This window comes from Emydura macquarii, unplaced genomic scaffold, assembly GCF_026122565.2.
Source record: "Emydura macquarii macquarii isolate MOO-44397 ecotype Brisbane River unplaced genomic scaffold, CSIRO-AGI_Emac_v2 contig_3451, whole genome shotgun sequence".
Classification (NCBI taxonomy): Eukaryota; Metazoa; Chordata; order Testudines; family Chelidae; genus Emydura; species Emydura macquarii.
The window spans coordinates 3,450,546-3,469,818 of NW_027133588.1; the positions used below are offsets into that span (position 1 = coordinate 3,450,546).

The 19,273-nt window shown below is 40.8% G+C and overlaps 1 long non-coding RNA gene across 2 annotated transcripts in view; it reads right to left on the reverse strand.

The window, feature by feature from the left end:
* The window catches only part of LOC137144469 (uncharacterized), a 153,605-nt gene that overhangs the window by 24,324 nt on the left and 110,008 nt on the right, over window positions 1-19,273 (reverse strand). The gene's annotated exons all lie outside the window — the stretch shown is intronic.

Sequence of the window (19,273 nt, forward strand, 5' to 3'; positions counted from 1 at the left end):
CCATGATGCCCCTCTGTGCTAATATTTCCACCCTTTATAGTTATGAAACAAAAGCCAAACACTGAAAAGAGAGTCTTCCTTTGGGTCACACAATGTGTTTTGTGCAGCCTAGCTATTTAGATTGTATGATCCTTTGGACAGAGATCATGTTGTATCCTGTGTTTTGCACATAGCTCTTGAAACTTAATAAATAATACCCTCTTCAGTGCATATATCTACAGGCAAGTACAGCAACTCAGCTGCCTTTTGTATCCTTTGTTTATCATTAGTCCTAGGTCTCCCACAGGAAAGCAAGAGACAAAAATAAAGGAAAAGAAATAGTAAATATCACCCCAAGCAAGGACATTTTACACATCTTGACTCACTCCTGTGGGCAACAGACCAGGGAAGGGATGGGGTGTATCCTCTTGAACTGAGAAACAGTTAATATGGAACAGTTGGCCAGGAGATGGCGCCTGAACAACAGTTATCAAAGAAAGTCACCAGCTGTGGCCTTCTGATAAAGACGTTGTTCTGTGCCGGATTCTGCTTTCAGTTCCACTGGTGTAAATCTGAAGTAATCCCACTGAATCCACCAGCTTTACTCCGGATTTGTACTTGTTTAACTGAGATCAGAATCTGGCCCACCAAACATACGTATCTATGAGTTGCCATGGAGGGAGTTCGGCTCACTTCCCACTAAGCTGATGTTTTAATTCTGCTGGTACAGCATAGCTGAATAAGCCTGAGGTTAAATAACTATAAAGTTCAACCAAAGAGAATCATTTCTGGACAATTATGTATATTCATCAATATCAAATTCTTCAGTCTGTTAACAGTTGTTAAAATGTATTCAAGTTATGTCTATGACATTTTCTGTACATGTCTTCCCAGTTAAAACCACTTGAATTCTACTATTATAATTCGGAACTAAAAAATCAGATACTTTGCAAATAAATGTTCCTTTGTCTATCTAAGATGAGTGGGAAATGTACCACACATTGTACAAAATCTGCTGCCGGACACCTTAGGGAAATGAATGTGTTAATGTCAGCCATTGGTTTATTAATAATGTTTATTCCTTATAAAGTTGATTACAATGGGCAGATTTACCAGAAGGGAAAATGTTGTTATTCTTATTATGGTAGCACCTGAATGGCTCGATTGAGACTGGAGTCACAGAGTGCTAGGCACTGTACAAACACACACATAGAACAGTCATTGCCCCTTAAGAGTCACAGTGATTAGGCGAGAAGGCAAAACACAGCATTCACATGGGTGAGACAGCTGGCTCTGCTATCACAGATGTTTGTTCTTATATAGCTTCCCTCCCTTCTCGGCCTTTTGTCTAAGAGTGATAAAAATTATCTAAAAAGTTATATCTGTTCTTATCAGTCTCAAGAGACAAAGAGAAGCATATGCCTACCAGGCAGCTGTGAAAGTTTGACAGTGGTATATCACTTCACAGCATGCACCACCCCATAAAAAATTTCTGAAAAATAGTGGTACAAGTGCATTACCCAGTAGAGGGAACCAAATCTACAGCAACCATTCAGGAATGGTTTTGAAGAAGTCCACAGGGAGACCCAGTCCCATGTAGCTCCCCACTGCTGAAGGAAAATTGCTACTACATGAGTCTTATGGGACAAAACAGTGTTAACTGGGGATGGGAAAAGGGAAAATGAAGAGATTCCCTTCCCCCCAAGTGAAAGGAACATACAATACAATGATGCAATAAATTGCCACAGATATGCCTATGGAAATATGTGTTGGTAAGGTAGATAATCTCTTTTAATGCAAAATATGCATTTTCTAACAAACAGTTAAAGAAGTTGATTTCAGCTAAGTGTACTCCCCTGTGTGGCAACTCATAGCCACGAGTGTGCATTCTTGTATTTTGGACTGAATATGCCCTCATCCTACTGCAGTGAAAGGTATAACTATCGGTGAGTCTGTTGGAAAAATGTATTCCAGTCTCAGTGGCATTCTATTCTCAGTTTTAGCCCTTTAACACTGGTGAATGCTTGTTTGCTGGTGATCATTTCCAAGCATTCCAGAGTTTGCTTTTATAGTTCATTCACAGAATAACAAGTGGTATTTAAAAAATGCCAGTAAACCACCCACTGTAATGAACAGAGACAAATGTGCACAAATAAATGAGCCTTATAATAAAACCCGAAGTTTCTAGTTAGTAATGGGCATGCTAAGACAGGCCTGGGATACCTCGTGATGAAAATGGCAAAGGTCATAAGCTTGGTACTATTAGGGAGATTCTGCTGCCACGGGGAAGCAGCGCTTGAACAGACACGGAAAGATTGATATAGAGTAGATTGACTGGGCTGGAACAGGACTAAGAATAAGAAGCAGGAAGCAGAATGAGGAGACTGTGACTCTGTTCCCAACACCGCCACTCTCTCTGTTTCCCCATTTGTAAAATGGGGATAATAGTCTCATGAGGAGTTGAGAAACATAATTAGAGTTAATAATGCACTTTGAGATCTTCAGATGAGAAGTTTGTGATGCACCTGTGAGAGGGCATGGCTCTAAATTACACCAGTTTGTAACAACCCCCTAGAGACCATTACAGCAGCTGGTGATCAGCAGACTGGTGGGGCTAGGAGGCGGTAGCACAGAGTTAACTATGCTGGCTCTAGGCCAGTTGAGGATTCCCCCTCACTGGGGAAATCCCTCAGCTGTTCATTGGACTGACAAAGAGGATTTAGCATGGGACAGGACCTGACATTGAACCCAACCCCCAGAGCCAAACCTTGGATCTGGATCTAAGTTTACAGTTCAAGCTGATTATTTTGCAGTGTGTGGGCAGTCCTTTTACTTTATAGATACTACTAGCAGCCTGTTTTCTGTTTAAAGGTGAACGGCAAAGGCACAATGATTTTTCATTTTTGCTCTCTGACATATGAAGATGGCCTCAGAACTTAGTTTTATTTTTTTTTCAAAGTTCTTTTTCCACTTGTCTTTACACTAGAAGTACCAGGCTCTGACTTCATCCTTTTAGCTGGAGAGCCTAAGTTCACCTTTCCAGGTGCTGGGGACAGGGCAGGTACTAAGCTCAATCATCTAATGCCCTAAGAAGGGCATATGAGAGCACAGGCAAACACAAAGGTAAGGAGCAATCTACAGGATGGTCACTTGGCAAAGACTGGCATTGGAATGGGTGAGATAGGAAGGGGGCTAAATGACAAAGGCTACATTATACACATGCAAAGTGAAGAAGTGAGAAGAACTGGGATTCTTTCCATTGCTCCATGCCTAGCCAGACTCTTCACCAGCACCCAGCGTGCAATGTCCTCTCCTTCCACCACTAACTCCTTCTCTATGATTTATATTAGTGCCAGCTTCCTGTTTACGAAAGTATATTTCTTCAGGCCCACACTCCAGTGGAAGCTGATGACACTGAATGAATAGGCAAATGTGGCACAGCGGGACGGGGGAGGCAGTTGCTCTAGGGGGTTGGGAAGATGCTCCCCCAGATAAAAATATGCACATTTGAACGATCATTGGGGTAGTGCAGTTCATTTAACCATGTTTTCAATGCCAGTAATCTCCTGAGCATGTTATACTATGATAGGTCAGGAATAGGCAAGCCTGGCCCTAGGACATCTCACTTCAATAGACTTGACTGGCACAACAAGGGACAAAAATATTTCCAAAGTTAAATAAAGCCCAGTCAAATCTAGGACTTCACCGCAGTCACGATTTTCCATTCCACGAGCAACATTCCGCACTCCTTTGCACCGCTACTTTCTGTGGGATAGCTCCTTTTGATACAAGCCTAACTGAGAGCACGATTGTTACCTTATATCCATTTGCTACTATTATTTGTTGATCACCACGGATGTGCCCAGACCTGTACAAAACAAATATAAGGAGTCTGTGCCCTGAAGAAATTACAGTCTAAGCACAGTCACAGATAAGACAAAAAACACTGGGAGAGCCAGAGGGCGATGTCAACTCCGATTTTCTTTTATGGAGAGGGCTTTATATTAAGCATGTTTGAATAGTTTTTTTCCAAATACTTTTTCTTGCCTGGATTTGTTTAGTCCCAGTCATTCTTCCTCCTCTCTGTTCCTTTCGTCTCTTTTTTCCTTCTCTTCCTTCTCACTCTGTCCCAGATTTATTCCTGTGCTCCACTTTTCCCCCTCTCAAGCTGTACAACGAGTTTCCCATGAAATGAAGGCGTCCTTAATGCAACTAAGTCTAACCACATATAAATACACTGCACTGAACACTGTCAAACAGCTGTCTTCCTTTAAATGGTGAAGGGAAGGACATTCCAGCTGTAACCCTGGATGCTGCTTTAAAACAAACAAATACACACACACAACCAAAACAAGACTTCTTAAGAATAGAAGGAGACTATAAAATTTATGTTACAAAATAAAAGAACAGGAAGGCTGCCTAGTAAGTTTGGGGCATAAACACTTTGGATGCTCAGCATAGTCACTGTTTAATCACAGAGACGAGGGAGTTATTTAATTTATGATACAATTTGTATGAGTTAAAGAAATAGTGAGGAAACTATAGAACATAAATTTGGTTCCATCTATGTAACGCATGAACTTTCCTACTGTTTGGCTGTTCTTTATCCTGAAATATCAGGCTACGACCATTTTAATAGTAGACTTCCTACCATTTTTCAGCTTTGTCTCTCAGCTCTAAAGATCCTTAAATATCAAAGAGGTGATAGATATAACAAGAATTTCTGAAATAATTTTTGCATTAATATGCTTTCTCTTAAAAGTGGAAAGGAAAGTTTGTTGGCATTCAATATACCTCAGAGATCTGGAAAAAACATCCGGCTATTTCTCGGTTATATTTAGTAATATGCTAGTTCTACCTTATAAACACTTTATGATGTTTAAACATAGTATGACAACATTTCTCCATGAATTGGCAGCCTACAGAAGTCAAGTGCCAAATTCTGGACTCAGTTACGTTGGTGTAAATGTGGAACAACTTGCAACCCATCTGCCATTGCCTCAATGTGTGTTGAAACAGCCAGGAAATAGCTGGGACATAGGAATGCCCGTCATACTTTCTTCTGTCCTCTGCAGCACACCCACAGCACTGGTGGCTCTTGTGAGGGAGAGGGGCATAGAGTTGGTTCTGTGCTTCCCAGAGAGGTCTCTTTCACTGGGGATGGTCTTTGTAGCCCCTTTGCATTGGCATAGCTCATGCAGAGAAATGAATTCCCCTTAGCGTGGGAGAAAGAGAGAGGGAATGTAGCAGGCAGAGTAACTAATAAAGGGCTGCAAGAGTAAGGACCCTGTGTTACCCTGATCTAAATCTGCAGTAACCCCATTAAACCCCACTGCAAAAAGCAAGTTAGACACGCATTGCAGAATTCGACCTTATGTTCTGCATTGTATTCTTAATTCTGGTTCTACATTATCAATTAAAATCATTTCTGAGAAGGAAGGATGGAAAGCCGTTTGATTTCCACTAAAGCCTTTTCGACAGAAGGAGGTAATGGGACCCAGCCTTTTTGCACTGAAGTTATTGGGAGTTTTGCCACTGACTTGAATGAGAGAAGGATTGGGTTCATTGTATGCCAACATCAAATGAATAGTAAGCAGCCCAAATGTGTTACCAAACTACCTCTGTTATTTAGCTACTCAAACAATGCATTTTCAGCTTTAATTTCACTGTGAAATTGTTTTCTGAACCTACATTGTCTAGCTATAAATTATTCTAAAATGAATTAAATTAGATGTCTTTTCATAAATTATAATTAATGTAAGAAATTTCTGACATAACATTTTAATGGAAAGAGCTATCAAAACATTGTAAATCTACCATTACAATTAGCAATTAATTGAACATCTGGGCAGTTAAACTAAACCATCACAATCCTTTGATTAAAACATATCAATTTCACTGCAATTTCAATGCGAGCAGATTTCATCAGAAGACAGTTTTCTCTGCAGTGTAGCAAAAAAAAACAGCCAAACTGCAGTAAAAGCGTTAACTCTCTGTGGTTAAACTGCAGATATTTCTCACCTGGATTATAACATCTGGCAGATCTCATTATCCATGGTCTCTAGTTTTGCTGGAGATGTGATAAACGAATTGCAGTGCATTTAACTGATGTGTTAGTCAGCACACAGGTGCTGCTAATATTCTGCCCACCTGCGCTATAATGATAAAAACTTTTTAAAAAATCAGCTTTTCAAGTACCACACAGTGTGTGAGAGTTTTAAAAGAAACCTGCTTTAGCTCAAAGATGAGCTGATGTGGGAGTGGAAAGCTGCAGAGGCACATTTATCATTACTTACTTGTAGTACAGTAGTACCTAGTTGCTTCAGTTGAGATCACGGCCCCATTGTGCTAGGCACTGGTCAGATAATTAGTAAGAAAGCACTCCCTGCCTCAAGAAGTTTATAACCTAAATAGACAAAACATGGGAGGGGGGAAAAGACACAGAGGGGATTTGACTTGTCACACTTCAAGTCCAATGCCCAGCTGTAGTAGAATCCAAGTTTCCTCTGTCTCTGTCTAGTGCCCTATCCTCTAGACCATGCTGTCTCCTGTGATACTTTGGGACTCTGCACTAGAGTTTTTCTGGGCTAGAAGTTTGCTTAGAACATAGCACCTAGTATCCGCCTCTCTGCACACCCTCTCTGTCCAGCTGTGCAAGCTTTCAAAGCTTTGCATCGCTGATGCACTGAAACGCTCTCAAGCACCAAATATATGGCAGAAAGTTGGGTGAGTGCAGTTGTATTCAGAAAGGCAAACAGTGATGGGGCAAAGACAACAGCTTCATCTCCTGTGTAGGGTTCTAATTCCGCAATCCACCCCTGTTCAGCAAAGTACTTGAACATAACTTTAGTCATGTGCTTATAGTAATGTATGTGCTTAAGTGCTTCACTGAATTGGGGTCTAAATTCAGAGGTCATTCCCCCAATGTACTGTAACTGCCGTGCTATGTCTAGTTCATCTCTACTGTTTGGGCCATTTGTGCAATTTAATGTGCATCATCTCCTTGATGCTGAACATTCCTCATCACTGCTGTGCTGATCCGCACTGCCATTTCCAGTATGCTGTACTCCTTCCTTCCTTCCTTGGCGGACTCTTAAGGATTTGGTTCTTGTTATTCTATGGGTGCAGGAATATTTCTGCCATACAAGTGGTTTGCATCGCACACTATGGTTTTGAACTTCTTTGACGGTGTTAGTACCCCGAGGTACTTATAGTGTGCTCGTCACTGTGATATCTCAACAACTTTCTTCCCATCTGGACTGTAACACTATTACACACACACAGCATAGCCTATATGAATGATATTGTTTCATTTGTAAATAGCCCAGTATATTCTGAACCCTCTAAAAGAGACCTTCATGTGTTCTGGAAGGACTGAGTACACATGGCTATGGTGATCTTAACTCAATGTTTCTTTGAATTTGTAGAGGTGTATATCACTCATAATATCATGTCAGTATAAATTTTAGTGTTTAATTCCATTTGTTTTTTAAAAGCAGCATAACATGCGTTGAAATCCTTTCATTTTCCCTGCGATTGACATTTCCACAGAAAGCCGTTGAATGTACTGTTGTTATAATGTCATATTGAATTATCCTCAGCAGGTCTCTCCTGGCTTGTATTAAAGTCATTTTCCTATTGTAATCTTATATAATGGCCTCATAATGACATTCTAATAGACATCCAAAACTCAGACTGTTTTTCAACTTTATCATCTTTTCTTGGTATGAGCATTATAACAGAATAAAGGGGTTTTCGGGTGTTCCTTCCAAATTGTTTTACCATGATAATGGTGTCTCTATATGCACGCATTGACATTCTGAGATTATTGGGACAATGTTATAGAACCATATTTAATGTCATAAGAAGTTGCATAATGAGTAGCTGGTGTAATTTTCAGATTTGGGGCCCAATCCTGAGTGGAAATCCAAATAAATCTTTAATGATCTCAATGATTTTATTTTAAAGAAAAAACAATCCACTTATTTGGGTTATGGCAACAGGATTCCAAACTAGTGTTAATATACCATTCAAGAGAGTTTTCCTTAGGGAAGATATGCATCCTCTATTGAAGTTAAATGTCTCGTCAGAGAGACTACATTGTATGTGACATAATGAAATGTGTATATTTAATTAATTGCTACCCAAAGGGAAGAATTCAGACAAGCTGATACTTTGGCAGAAATAAAAGGTAAAGAGTTGAAAGAGTATAAATGGAATCCAAAAATCTAGTTCTTGGTGTAATATGTCAGGAAAAACAGAGAAATGAATAGTGACCACTGTTGGTCACCAGAGGGGGACTCAGTTACCTTTGTGTGAGCCCAGGTATGTGTCAGTTGAGCCTGGAACAGTATGATCCAAGTACTCCCCTACATTAAACTCAGTGAAGTCAAGAGGGAAAGCTGAATTTTGCAGAGTCCATTATAAATCTCCTCCTATTAAGTTTATCTTGCTCTTAAAATGATACACTATGTAACAAGATTTCCTAATTGACAGACAAGTGTTTCAGTCCCCACATGGGGCTGGTTGGGGAGGAGAGGATTGTCCAGTTCTAGTCTCCCTATTTGACAGAGCTGGTGGTTTGGCAAATTGCTGCCAATAAGCAGCCCAAGGATCTCAGGGTGTCCCACTGAGGAGGCCCATACAGGAGCAGGGCGTCATGCAGGGTTGGTTCCACCACACTTGTTGTTGAGCATGAGATTCTTCCCTGTATGGATTCCTGATATATAGGAGAACCTTGTACAGATATCAAAAACTGACAGGAAATCTCCTTCCTCCTACTCAATATCCTCCAATGGGAGGAGGGGCACTAGCAGAAAAGGGTGGAAAGTCCAGCGCTACTGGGAGGCAATGGTAATCTGAAGATCAGGATCTTAGTATTGAGAGACACTTGGGTACCCTGAGCAGTAGGGATATTGGTTCATCCACCACAGACAAATCCTTAGAGTACCTGAATTCTTGCGGTTCTGAGTAGGGGATCGGTACTGATGTGGTAGCCAAAGACAACAGTACTGTTGATTGGGAGTGTATCCATGCAAGTGCTGATCATAGAATCATAGAATATTAGAGTTGGAAGGGACCTCAGGAGTTCATCTAGTCCAAACCCCTGCTCAAAGTAGGGCTAACCTCAGCTATATCATCCCAGCCAGGGCTTGGTCAAGCCTCAGCTTAAAAACCTCTAAGGATGGAGATTCCACCACCTCCCTAGGTAACCTATTCCAGTGCTTCACCACCCTAATAGTGAAAAACTTTTTCCTAATGTCCAACCTAGACCTCCCCAACTGCAACTTGAGACCGTTGCTCCTTGTTCTGTCATCTGCCACCACCGAGAACAGCCTAACCTCATCCTCCCTGGAACCCCCTTTCAGGTAGTTAAAGGCCACTATCAAATCCCCCCTCATTCTTCTCTTTTGCAAACTAAACAAGCCCAGTTTCCTTAGCCTCTCCTCATAAGTCCTGTGCTCCAGCCCCCTAATCATTTTTGTTGCCTTCTGCTGTACTTTCTCCAACTTGTCTACATCCTTTTTGTAGTGGGGGGCCCAAAACTGGACACAATACTCTAAATGCGGCCTTACCAATGCCGAATAGAGGGGAATAATCACTTCCCATGACCTGATGGTGTCTGATGCTGTGGTTTGCCCGCTACAGAGGGTTCTGAGTGGGCAGACACTGAGGGCAGGGCTGTGCCAGATGATAGCAGTCTGGAGAGCTTATCCTTGCCCTCCTTGTCCCTTGAGATGATACCAGGGTTCTGTCAGAAGTGTGTTTCTCTTTAGAGCTCTGATATCAGAGGAAGAGTCTTTTGCCTCTAAGGTACTGAGCCAAAAGGTTGAGAATTCCAAGACCATGAATCTAGCAGGGAACTGGGGCCTTTTAGAAGCTGGCTGCTTATGATGAGTGCTTGAGCTCCTCTTCTTTGCAGCTTTCCTTGTGGCCGCCATAGCCTTCCCTTTATTAGGGAAAACCTGTGCAGAGGTTGAAGGGTGCTGGATCTCTCTGGAGACAGAGGGAGAGGGGTGTCACCTGACCTGACTCAGAAGCCAGTTGAAGGGAGCGCTTCATCATCATCAGTCTTAGTTTAATCTCCCTGTTGTTCCTTGCCCTGGATTTGAGGACCAAGTAGATGTTGCACTTCTGGGCAGTATGGGACTCTCCTAAGTGACAGATATACTTGGACTGGCAATCACTACACAGGTATGGCCTTGTGGGAGTGTATTATCCATACACTGACCTGATGCCTACTTAAGTGGAAAGTTACAGCAGGCCTGGTGGTGGACACCGGGTCAAGTGAGGCTGCCTACAGGGAGCTGGAAGGTGGCCACTTTCACTCAGGCGCCTCACTGGCGGCGAGTTCCGCGGACTTGGCCGCCATCCACTAGATAGTAGAAAGTATCCAAGGTCGTAAACAAGAAAGCTATGTAAGCTAAGAAGCTACCAATAATATGTAAGCTGTTCCCATGCTAAGTGTGTGAAATTATATAATAGCCAATCAGCAATTGTGTGACCATTGTATGCAAGGATGATAAAAAGGTATATAAGCTGGAGAACAAGATGGAATAAACGATTCTGCTTGCAATCATATTGGTTGTTGTGCTTTATCCGTCCCGCATCCTCTGCCATCAGCAGTGGAATCCTCCCTCGTCCTCTGCTATCAGCATTGGAACCCGACAAATGGTGACCCCGACGTGATAGCAATTCAAGTGGATTGGATTGTGCGTCGGGCAGGGAGAAGAAACGCGGGAGTTATAGCCGCTGCAGGAGGTACTGCGCTGGACGCAGCTCCTGGTCGTCCAAGAGGGACGTGTATGAGCTCACAGGAGATACTGCGGTGAAGGCAGCTCCTGGTTGCCCAGAGGCAGGCGTGGTCGCCCAGAGAGGCAGGCGTGGTCGCCCAGAGGCAGGTGTGGTCGCCCAGAGAGGCAGGCGTGGTCGCCCAGAGAGGCAGGCGTGGTCGCCCAGAGAGGCAGGCGTGGTCGCCCAGAGGCAGACGTGGTCGCCCAGAGACGTGGTCGTCCGAGAGAGACGTGGTCGTCCGAGAGAGACGTGGTCGTCCGAGAGGGACGTGTTTGAGCTCAAAGGTCATATTATACTCACCCGATGTCCAGTTTTTGATCCTGCCTCATTGTTATCCACCCTTTGTAGAACCCAAAATTGATTTTCTATGTTATTGGCTCCTGTCAAAGAAATTTTAAAGGTATTCTTGTGGCTGATTATGCTGTTTGTTCTTAACATGAGGTAATTAAAAGTAACCCTTTCCCTTCTGTGAACCCTGATCAAGAAGCTAATTTTTTTCCTGTAACTACAGTTTGTATCCTGACCGAAGGTAAATTTGTTAATGATTCCCATTATGCCTTTGGTGTTGTCCATAATTATGGTTAACTCTAAAAACAAAAAGGCTTCCCCACTTTGGGAGGCTTCCATATTAAATGAATTTTATGTTGCTGCTTTATAAATGTTGTATAGTTATTTTTTATTATTGTTGTTGTTAAATGTTTAGTTTATTGGTATGTTGTAACAGACTCTGCTGTTAAGGCTGCAGTCCTTTCTGCATTTTAGGCCATATTTATGTTGTTTTGTGTTTATATTGGTCCAGTCTAATATGTATTAGTAATTGTATGTTTATTTTTGAATGGGTAAAAGTTTACCCATGTGCAAAGGCTGATATTGTTATAGTCAGCAAAAGGCTTGTGAAGGAATTTATCCCTTGCTTTGGGATCCCTCTGTTTACCAACAGTAACAGGTCAAGTTATAAAAGAAGTTTGCAAGGCTCTTGATATCCAACAGAACTTTTATTGCCCACATCACCCTCAGTCTGCAGGGGCAGTGAAAACACAGAATGGTGTTTTGAAAAAATAAACTAGCCAAAATTTGTCATGAAACCAGCCTCAAATGGCCAGATGCCCTGCCTTTAGTCCTTATAAGTATAAAATCATCATGTAACAGAAAGACTGAACTCTTACCACACAAAATCCTAATGGGCTGACCCATGAGGCTTTCTAGCTCTCCACCAGTATCAACTCACCTACTGGATATTAATTTAGCTGATGAAATTGATTTGACTTATTGTCAAGCATTAATGAAGTGTGTTAAGGCTTTTCGTTCACAGGTCCAAGAAGCCCTTCCCCAAAACCCTCAAAAAGCATGTCATGATCTACAGCCCAGTGATTGGATTCACGTAAAGGTCCACCAAGACAGACAGCCCTGGAACTGTGTTGGAAAGGCCCACTCCAGGTACTTCTCACCACTAACACTGTTGTAAAGTGCCAAAGTTCCCAGTCCTGAATACATGCCTAACACTGTAAAAGAACTTCTGCACCTGTAATGACAAGGTCAGTGGAACAGGGTGCAAGTGCTTGTAACCTCTCCCCTGCTCAAGAAAAGGATTTGCCACTCCAGAGCGAAAAGGATTTGAAACCACTCCAGAGCGAAGAGGATTTGAAACCACTCCAGAGCGAAGAGGATATACCACGATGTCATCCCTACCACCAAAGACTTAAAAACTCCCCAGATCACTGGTTCCCTAAATGGGTATGGCTAGTGATCTTTTGGATGTTCTGTATTGGCCTTATCTGGATGACTTTATTTTGATCCAAGTTCCTGATTAACGGTACACCTGTCGAGAAAATCCCCAAGGTCCATGGGGAAGAAGACCGACAACCTAATGACTTTGAGGTACAATTAAAACCCAAGCAACTAAACCATAAAAGACAACGCTTCTTGGACTATACTGACACATCTTTATAATTAATTAATCAATTACAAACAGATTTAAATGTGTCTAACTGTTGGATTTGTAGTCATGTTCCCTTGCATTTTGAAGAAGGTATACCCGTGGTTCTGATTGTGTTAAACACCATGTAGTAAAGAGATTGAGAAGTTAACACTACAGAGTTTGGAGGGACAGTTGAAAGTGTGAAAAGTGTTATAGGAAGAGAATTTTTAAATTTTTTTTTTTGCAGCCTTCTGAAGAAAAAACAGGCCCTTCTCCCAAATAATTGGTCTGTAAATATGTAAATAATCAATTGTAATTAATTGCTGCAGGCTAATAGACAATCTGATTTAAATCATTTAAATATGGACAATTCAGTCAAAATTACTGAAAAAACTACTAATTTAATGCACATGACATTTTACAAATCGCATCATTATTCCATACCATTTCCCAAGATGATATGTTATGGGGTTTCACAGATTTATTTTATGCCTTAATCTTATGGCTACCAAATTTATCCTGGCTTAAGTAATTGTTTGTGTGTATAATTTGTTTTATTGTTATTTTTACCTGTTGTTGTTTTTAGTGTTTGGGTATTTTGCCCTCTGTTTGCTCTGTTTTTAGTTGGTTTGTTAAGGCCAGAGTGCCTGTCGTGCAAATGTTAATTTAAGCTGAAATTATTAAATTTAAGCAAAAGCTAGTTCAGGTTTATAAGTGAGCCACACTGGTATTACAGTATGGCTCAAAGGGGGGATTGAAGGAAAATAATTGTCTGCTTGATTATAGTCATTTTATTTTAGTTTTTTGAGTGTTTTGCTTTTTGCTGAAATCACCCCCCTTCCTTTTCCCATAGTGTTTGATTTTTTGCCAGGGTCAGAGAAAGGGCAAGGAGAGAGTCAACTAGTTTTAATTAGTCATATAGCCTTTTGAGAGAGAGATCAGACAATTTTAATAGAAAAGTAGAAATTTTTTGTTAATATGTTATCTGTTATGTATATTTTTTAAAATAGAAACGTATAAGTTAATAGTAATAGTAGTAATATTTTGAATATACCTATAAGCATCAAAAATTTATGCATATGTAATTTTTTTTTGTCTTGTTTGTATAAATATGTAAAAAAGCATGTCTTCAGGGTCTCACACTGACCACATGCTGGGAAGTGTAAAAGAAAGGGGGAGCTGTGGGGGTATATTATCCATATGCTGACCTAACGGCTGCAGAATCGTGCAGCTATCGATTTTTTTGTTGGCACAGGGACACGGTTGTGAGGATTTTGAAGGCATGTGTTGTATGAATTTATCAGATTAGTTATATTTTGTTCATGCTTTATTGCAATGCCTTGCAAATAATATGCATAAGATTATGCAAACTCATAATCCCTTATGGGAGTGGCTTAGCAACTTTGGCTGGCCCTCTTGGCTTGTTTTATTTTGTTATACGGGGATAATCATTTTGGGAATTGTACTCCTCTTCCTTATTTGTGCCCCCTGTTTTATTTGCTTATTGCAAGGTAGTTTGGAGTGTTTTGTTGAGCGCATATTTAAAAGAAAGGGGGGAGATGTGGGAGTGTATTATCCATACACTGACCTGATGCCTACTTAAGTGGAAAGTTACAGCAGGCCTGGTGGTGGACACCGGGTCAAGTGAGGCTGCCTACAGGGAGCTGGAAGGTGGCCACTTTCACTCAGGCGCCTCACTGGCGGCGAGTTCCGCGGACTTGGCCGCCATCCACTAGATAGTAGAAAGTATCCAAGGTCGTAAACAAGAAAGCTATGTAAGCTAAGAAGCTACCAATAATATGTAAGCTGTTCCCATGCTAAGTGTGTGAAATTATATAATAGCCAATCAGCAATTGTGTGACCATTGTATGCAAAGATGATAAAAAGGTATATAAGCTGGAGAACAAGATGGAATAAACGATTCTGCTTGCAATCATATTGGTTGTTGTGCTTTATCCGTCCCGCATCCTCTGCCATCAGCAGTGGAATCCTCCCTCGTCCTCTGCTATCAGCATTGGAACCCAGATACTAATAACTAACTACACTAAACTAATCCTAAACAAAAACCTATAGGTAGCTGTACAAGAGATTAGGTGAGGCACACTCAAGGTGGACATGCTAAGGCTCTGTCTCAGGCCAAGGCCATGAGAAGGAACTGAGGGCAGTTCACCTTTACAGCCCTATATAGCCTCAGTGTGCGGCACAAAGGTGCATATATGATGCATGCACAAGCTGAACAGAGACTGCTAATGGAAAAATCTCCAATCAAGGGCTCGAGAAGTACATGCACACCCCTCAAGTGGAGCACCCCTAGGGATCTTGAAGAACCACAGTTACTGCACAAGTTGAGTAACCTCTTCTTCTGTCTTCAGAGCAGGGTTTGAACAGTGTGCAGGAAATGAGGCATGTGGCCACACATTGAACAATGGAGATAAAACAAGATATTGAATAGCTGCTCATTCAGTGATCACCATCCATCCAAAGCTGTGAATGAGGCAGCAGTCCTGTGGAGAAAATGGAATGTGATCATATATTTGAAGATTGCATGATAATGCATAAGCACTGGGGGGGCTGAATTAAGGTTGTCTGGGCAACCTTAATTCTGGCATTTCCTAACTTTGAGTGATGGACTTCGTAACTATAACATTCTTGTAATGTATATTTTGTTTGTAATAAACAAAGTTCATGCAGATAAATGCATGAGGTTATTTATAATATATATGTGAAGGGTTACAAAAGAGGGAAAGAAAAAGAAATTCACCTGGGTCTTGGGTTTCATTACATTGGGTTTCATTACATTGGTGATGAATATTTTTATGTATATATTTATATGTACTGTTGTTTCCCACAGTACCATTTCATTACCATTTTCCCATAGTACCATTTCAAGAGTGTAACTAAGAAATCCTCTCCCTTCGTTATTAGATATGCAAAATCCAAATATAATATTCACAGCAAATATTACTGAGGCAAATTCAGCCCCCAGTGCAACATACACAAACTTGTCTGGCTATGTCTATTCTCATTTTCAGCCTGGCTTATGAAAGAACAAAAAAAGCATGTTCAGTGAATGTTAAGAGTCTCTTATACTCATTTGTGATCTTTTCCTCCTCTTGTAAAGGTTCAAACATTGAAATTACCACTAAATGTTCAATTACAATGACTATGCCAACACATATTGAGTCTACAATGTATCTATGGTGTGAGGACCTTTCAGTAAAGACAGTCTGAAAACCATCTTCACATTTTTCCTCAAACTTTCAGTTTTAACCTCCTAATAAACCAGAGATAAATTGTTCTGCCAACCTTAGTTTATGCCTAAAGCATTGAGTACTGAACCATTTAACTGTTGCAAATGGCAGCAATTCTAGCATATTCTACTGAAATGCTTCACTGAATTTCAGACTAGCCTCATGAAACACACCAGTTTCATTCCCATGTACAATACATTTATTTGTGCATCATTCAAGGAAATATTATTTCCTCATTCTTTAGAATACTTAAATGATGTTACAGAAGAGTGATAAATAAGAGCTTCTTCCAGCTCTCTGAGCACTTTGGTTTTACTAGTACTGATGCTGTGCTTACAGAATAAAAAACTTAGGTGCAGGGATCTCAGTTTAGCTGTCAGTCAAACAAACATTCTCCATGCTCAAGTTTATAACAAAGTAGAAGAAGGTATCAGAGTGTGCAGGATGCAAAAAAGTCTGCTCAGAAAACACCTGTTATACATTTAAGTGGTAGATGAAAGTCATCAGCAAGTAACAGACGTTATATACATGAATTAGCTCAATTGGAGACTAGGTGGTCTACTGCATTATCAATGTGATTGGCAGATGGGAGATGTAGATTCTAGATCTAGCTTTGCCACTAACTCACTGTGTGGCCTTGGTTGTCACACCTACCCTCTCTATTACCCAATCTGTAAAATGAAGGTAATACAGATTCAGAGGAATGATGTCAGAGCCTGTTAATGTTTCTAAAGAGCCCTGAATAAATATATAAATACTAAACAGTTATCATTCTTCTCTTGCTAGCATACAGTGGTGAGAGACTAAAGTACACTGTGAATTGTCTTGGAGTTAGCATAATGCTCCTTACTGCCTGAAAAAGCAGTTCAGTCTAGGTCACATTTGACTCTAGCTTCCTGCACTTTCTTGACATCTTGTATTTTTTTGCCTGTAATCAGTAGAAAGGGATTAATTCCTGTTGCTCAAAGCAAGCTGTCTCTTTTAGGTATTTTTGCTATACTCATTCTGACTGATTTTTATTTTTTGACAGCAGAGCTCTTCTTTTTAACCTTTTATGTGACTACTTGTGGTAAAAAAAAACAAACTATGAACTCAGAAAATCCAGTGCCACTTAAGCCTGGTAGTGTGATGATGATGATGATGAAGAAGATGGGCACTTTTGAAAATCCCACCTACATAACTTAGCAGCACAAGTCCCATTGACTTTCAATGGGGGATTTGCGCTCCTAAGTTACTTTGGGTGGAATTCTCAAAAGCATCTATCATCATAATGGCTTGGATTTCCAAAGGAGCTTAAGGGACCTAGGCACCCAAAAAAATAATAATACCCTGAGAATAAATTGTCCAGATTCTCAACAACAAAAAAGTGAGATGGGAAACCAGACATAGCTGGGGAATCAAAATGTATTCTTCTTCAAATGGTTACTGGCTGAAGTGCTCTTTGGGAGGTGTGATGCTCTATCCCAGGCGCTAAGGCAGGCCTCATGCTGGCTTGAGAAGAAGCTGCTTTAATCTCAAGTCTCTGGCCACTTGTGTCCTCTTTTGGAAAGACTTAGAGATGGAGCACCTTTCCTTAATGTGCCACTCCCTAAGGCACAGTAAACTGAGTGTGGGTGTTGCTATTAGGGACAGATACCCCACACGAGGGACAAGGCTAAAAACCTTGGATAGCTGTTTCCTGGTGGGATGCCCTAACTAACTAACTACTATCACTAACTAAACTAAAGGGTACTACTAACTCACTAGAACTAATAACTATACACAAAAGAAAATCAGAGAAAATTGTGACGCAAGGGTGAAGTAAAAACCACACTGAGCACTCTGACTGTAGCTGAGGCAGTGAGAAGGAATGGGGAGTGGGGAGGGTAGAGCAATGTCACTCTTTTATAGCCATGTGAAGGGCAAAGAGGAAAGGGCATGAGTGCCACCCTACAGATTCTACTGGGCAAAATTCTTTGACTTTGGTGGGCTGGGTGTACACACATCCCAGTGGAATACATACCTGCACCCAAACCTCAAAGAAAAGTTACGATACAGGTAAGTAACCATCTTTTAGCTGAGGACATACAAAGACTTAGTTTTTTGTAACACTATTATTTAGTGATGGAGAATCTGAATTTAAAGCAATGTGCCAGCTTTTAACCTCTTTCCTATCTTCCCTTGAATCCTCATGCCTTCTTCTGCCTCCTGCCTCATTAAAAATTGAGTGTTTTTTTCTGAGATCTCATTTCATTTTATTTAGTCAATATTTATGTAGCTCTGTACACAGTTTCATTCATTCACTGTATGAGGGGAGATGAATTTTTCTCTGTTCTAACACTTTTCTGCCCTTCTTCTGCTGGGGAGTATTGGGCAACATGGAGGCATTCATTCCCTTGTTCTTCTGCTTTTTCATAAATATTTCCTCCTAGTTAACTCCACCTGTTGGTGTAGGAACTGATGCAGTTAAACCACTGTCGAGTTTGGGCAGGAGAGGGTAGGCCATGCTGACAGAGAGGGCAGGAAATAAAACACTGAAATGTAAATAAGATGAATTGGGTGGCAAGCTGTTTAATACTTAGCTCTCAGTTTGAAGAAGTAGTGCAATTTAAAATTCGAAGGAGGGATGGGGCTGGGATAAATATATATTGTACGGTGATTCTGGGGCTTGGGGATATATGGTTCTGTCTTAGCAGTGAGGTGCTGGATTATGTGACTGGTAAATACCTAATTAAAAGTGTATATAGCTCTGTGGTTTGGGATACTGCTAGTCAAGGCTTAACATCTTCCTTACAATCTTTGTTTCTAACAAATTGATACTGAGATATCTCAATATCAGTGATCAATGTTTCAGCCAGTGGTTTTTGGTGAACAACTTGATATAAACATGCTGACACTAGCATGATGGGAGCCATGTAGGTTGATCAGATTAGGCAGGAAGGCTAGCCAATCCCTGGTTGAAAAATCAAGTTAATATCCTAATGGGTGACCACCATAAAAGAACGAAATACCTAGTTCTGATGGAGCAGATTGCTAATAACCCATTTCCAGGATTCACTTTCATGGATATTTACTCATTTTGTAGTGTCAAGATGAAAACATCCACAGTGAATTCTAGAGGATTTCTACTCCTCTTGGGTGGATGAAGTTACTTAGCTTTCAGCTTCATACCACCACTTGAGAGATGCAGAATGAAAGATATAGAAGATGGATGTTCAGAAAAGCAAAGGAAACTTGTTTCCCGAGTAGAAATAAACTAAACAGAATAATAAAACACTCAACAGGGTTTTGTCAAACCCAAGTCTTATATCTGAAGATATCTCAATATAAATTTTCTACATTGTAGAAGAAG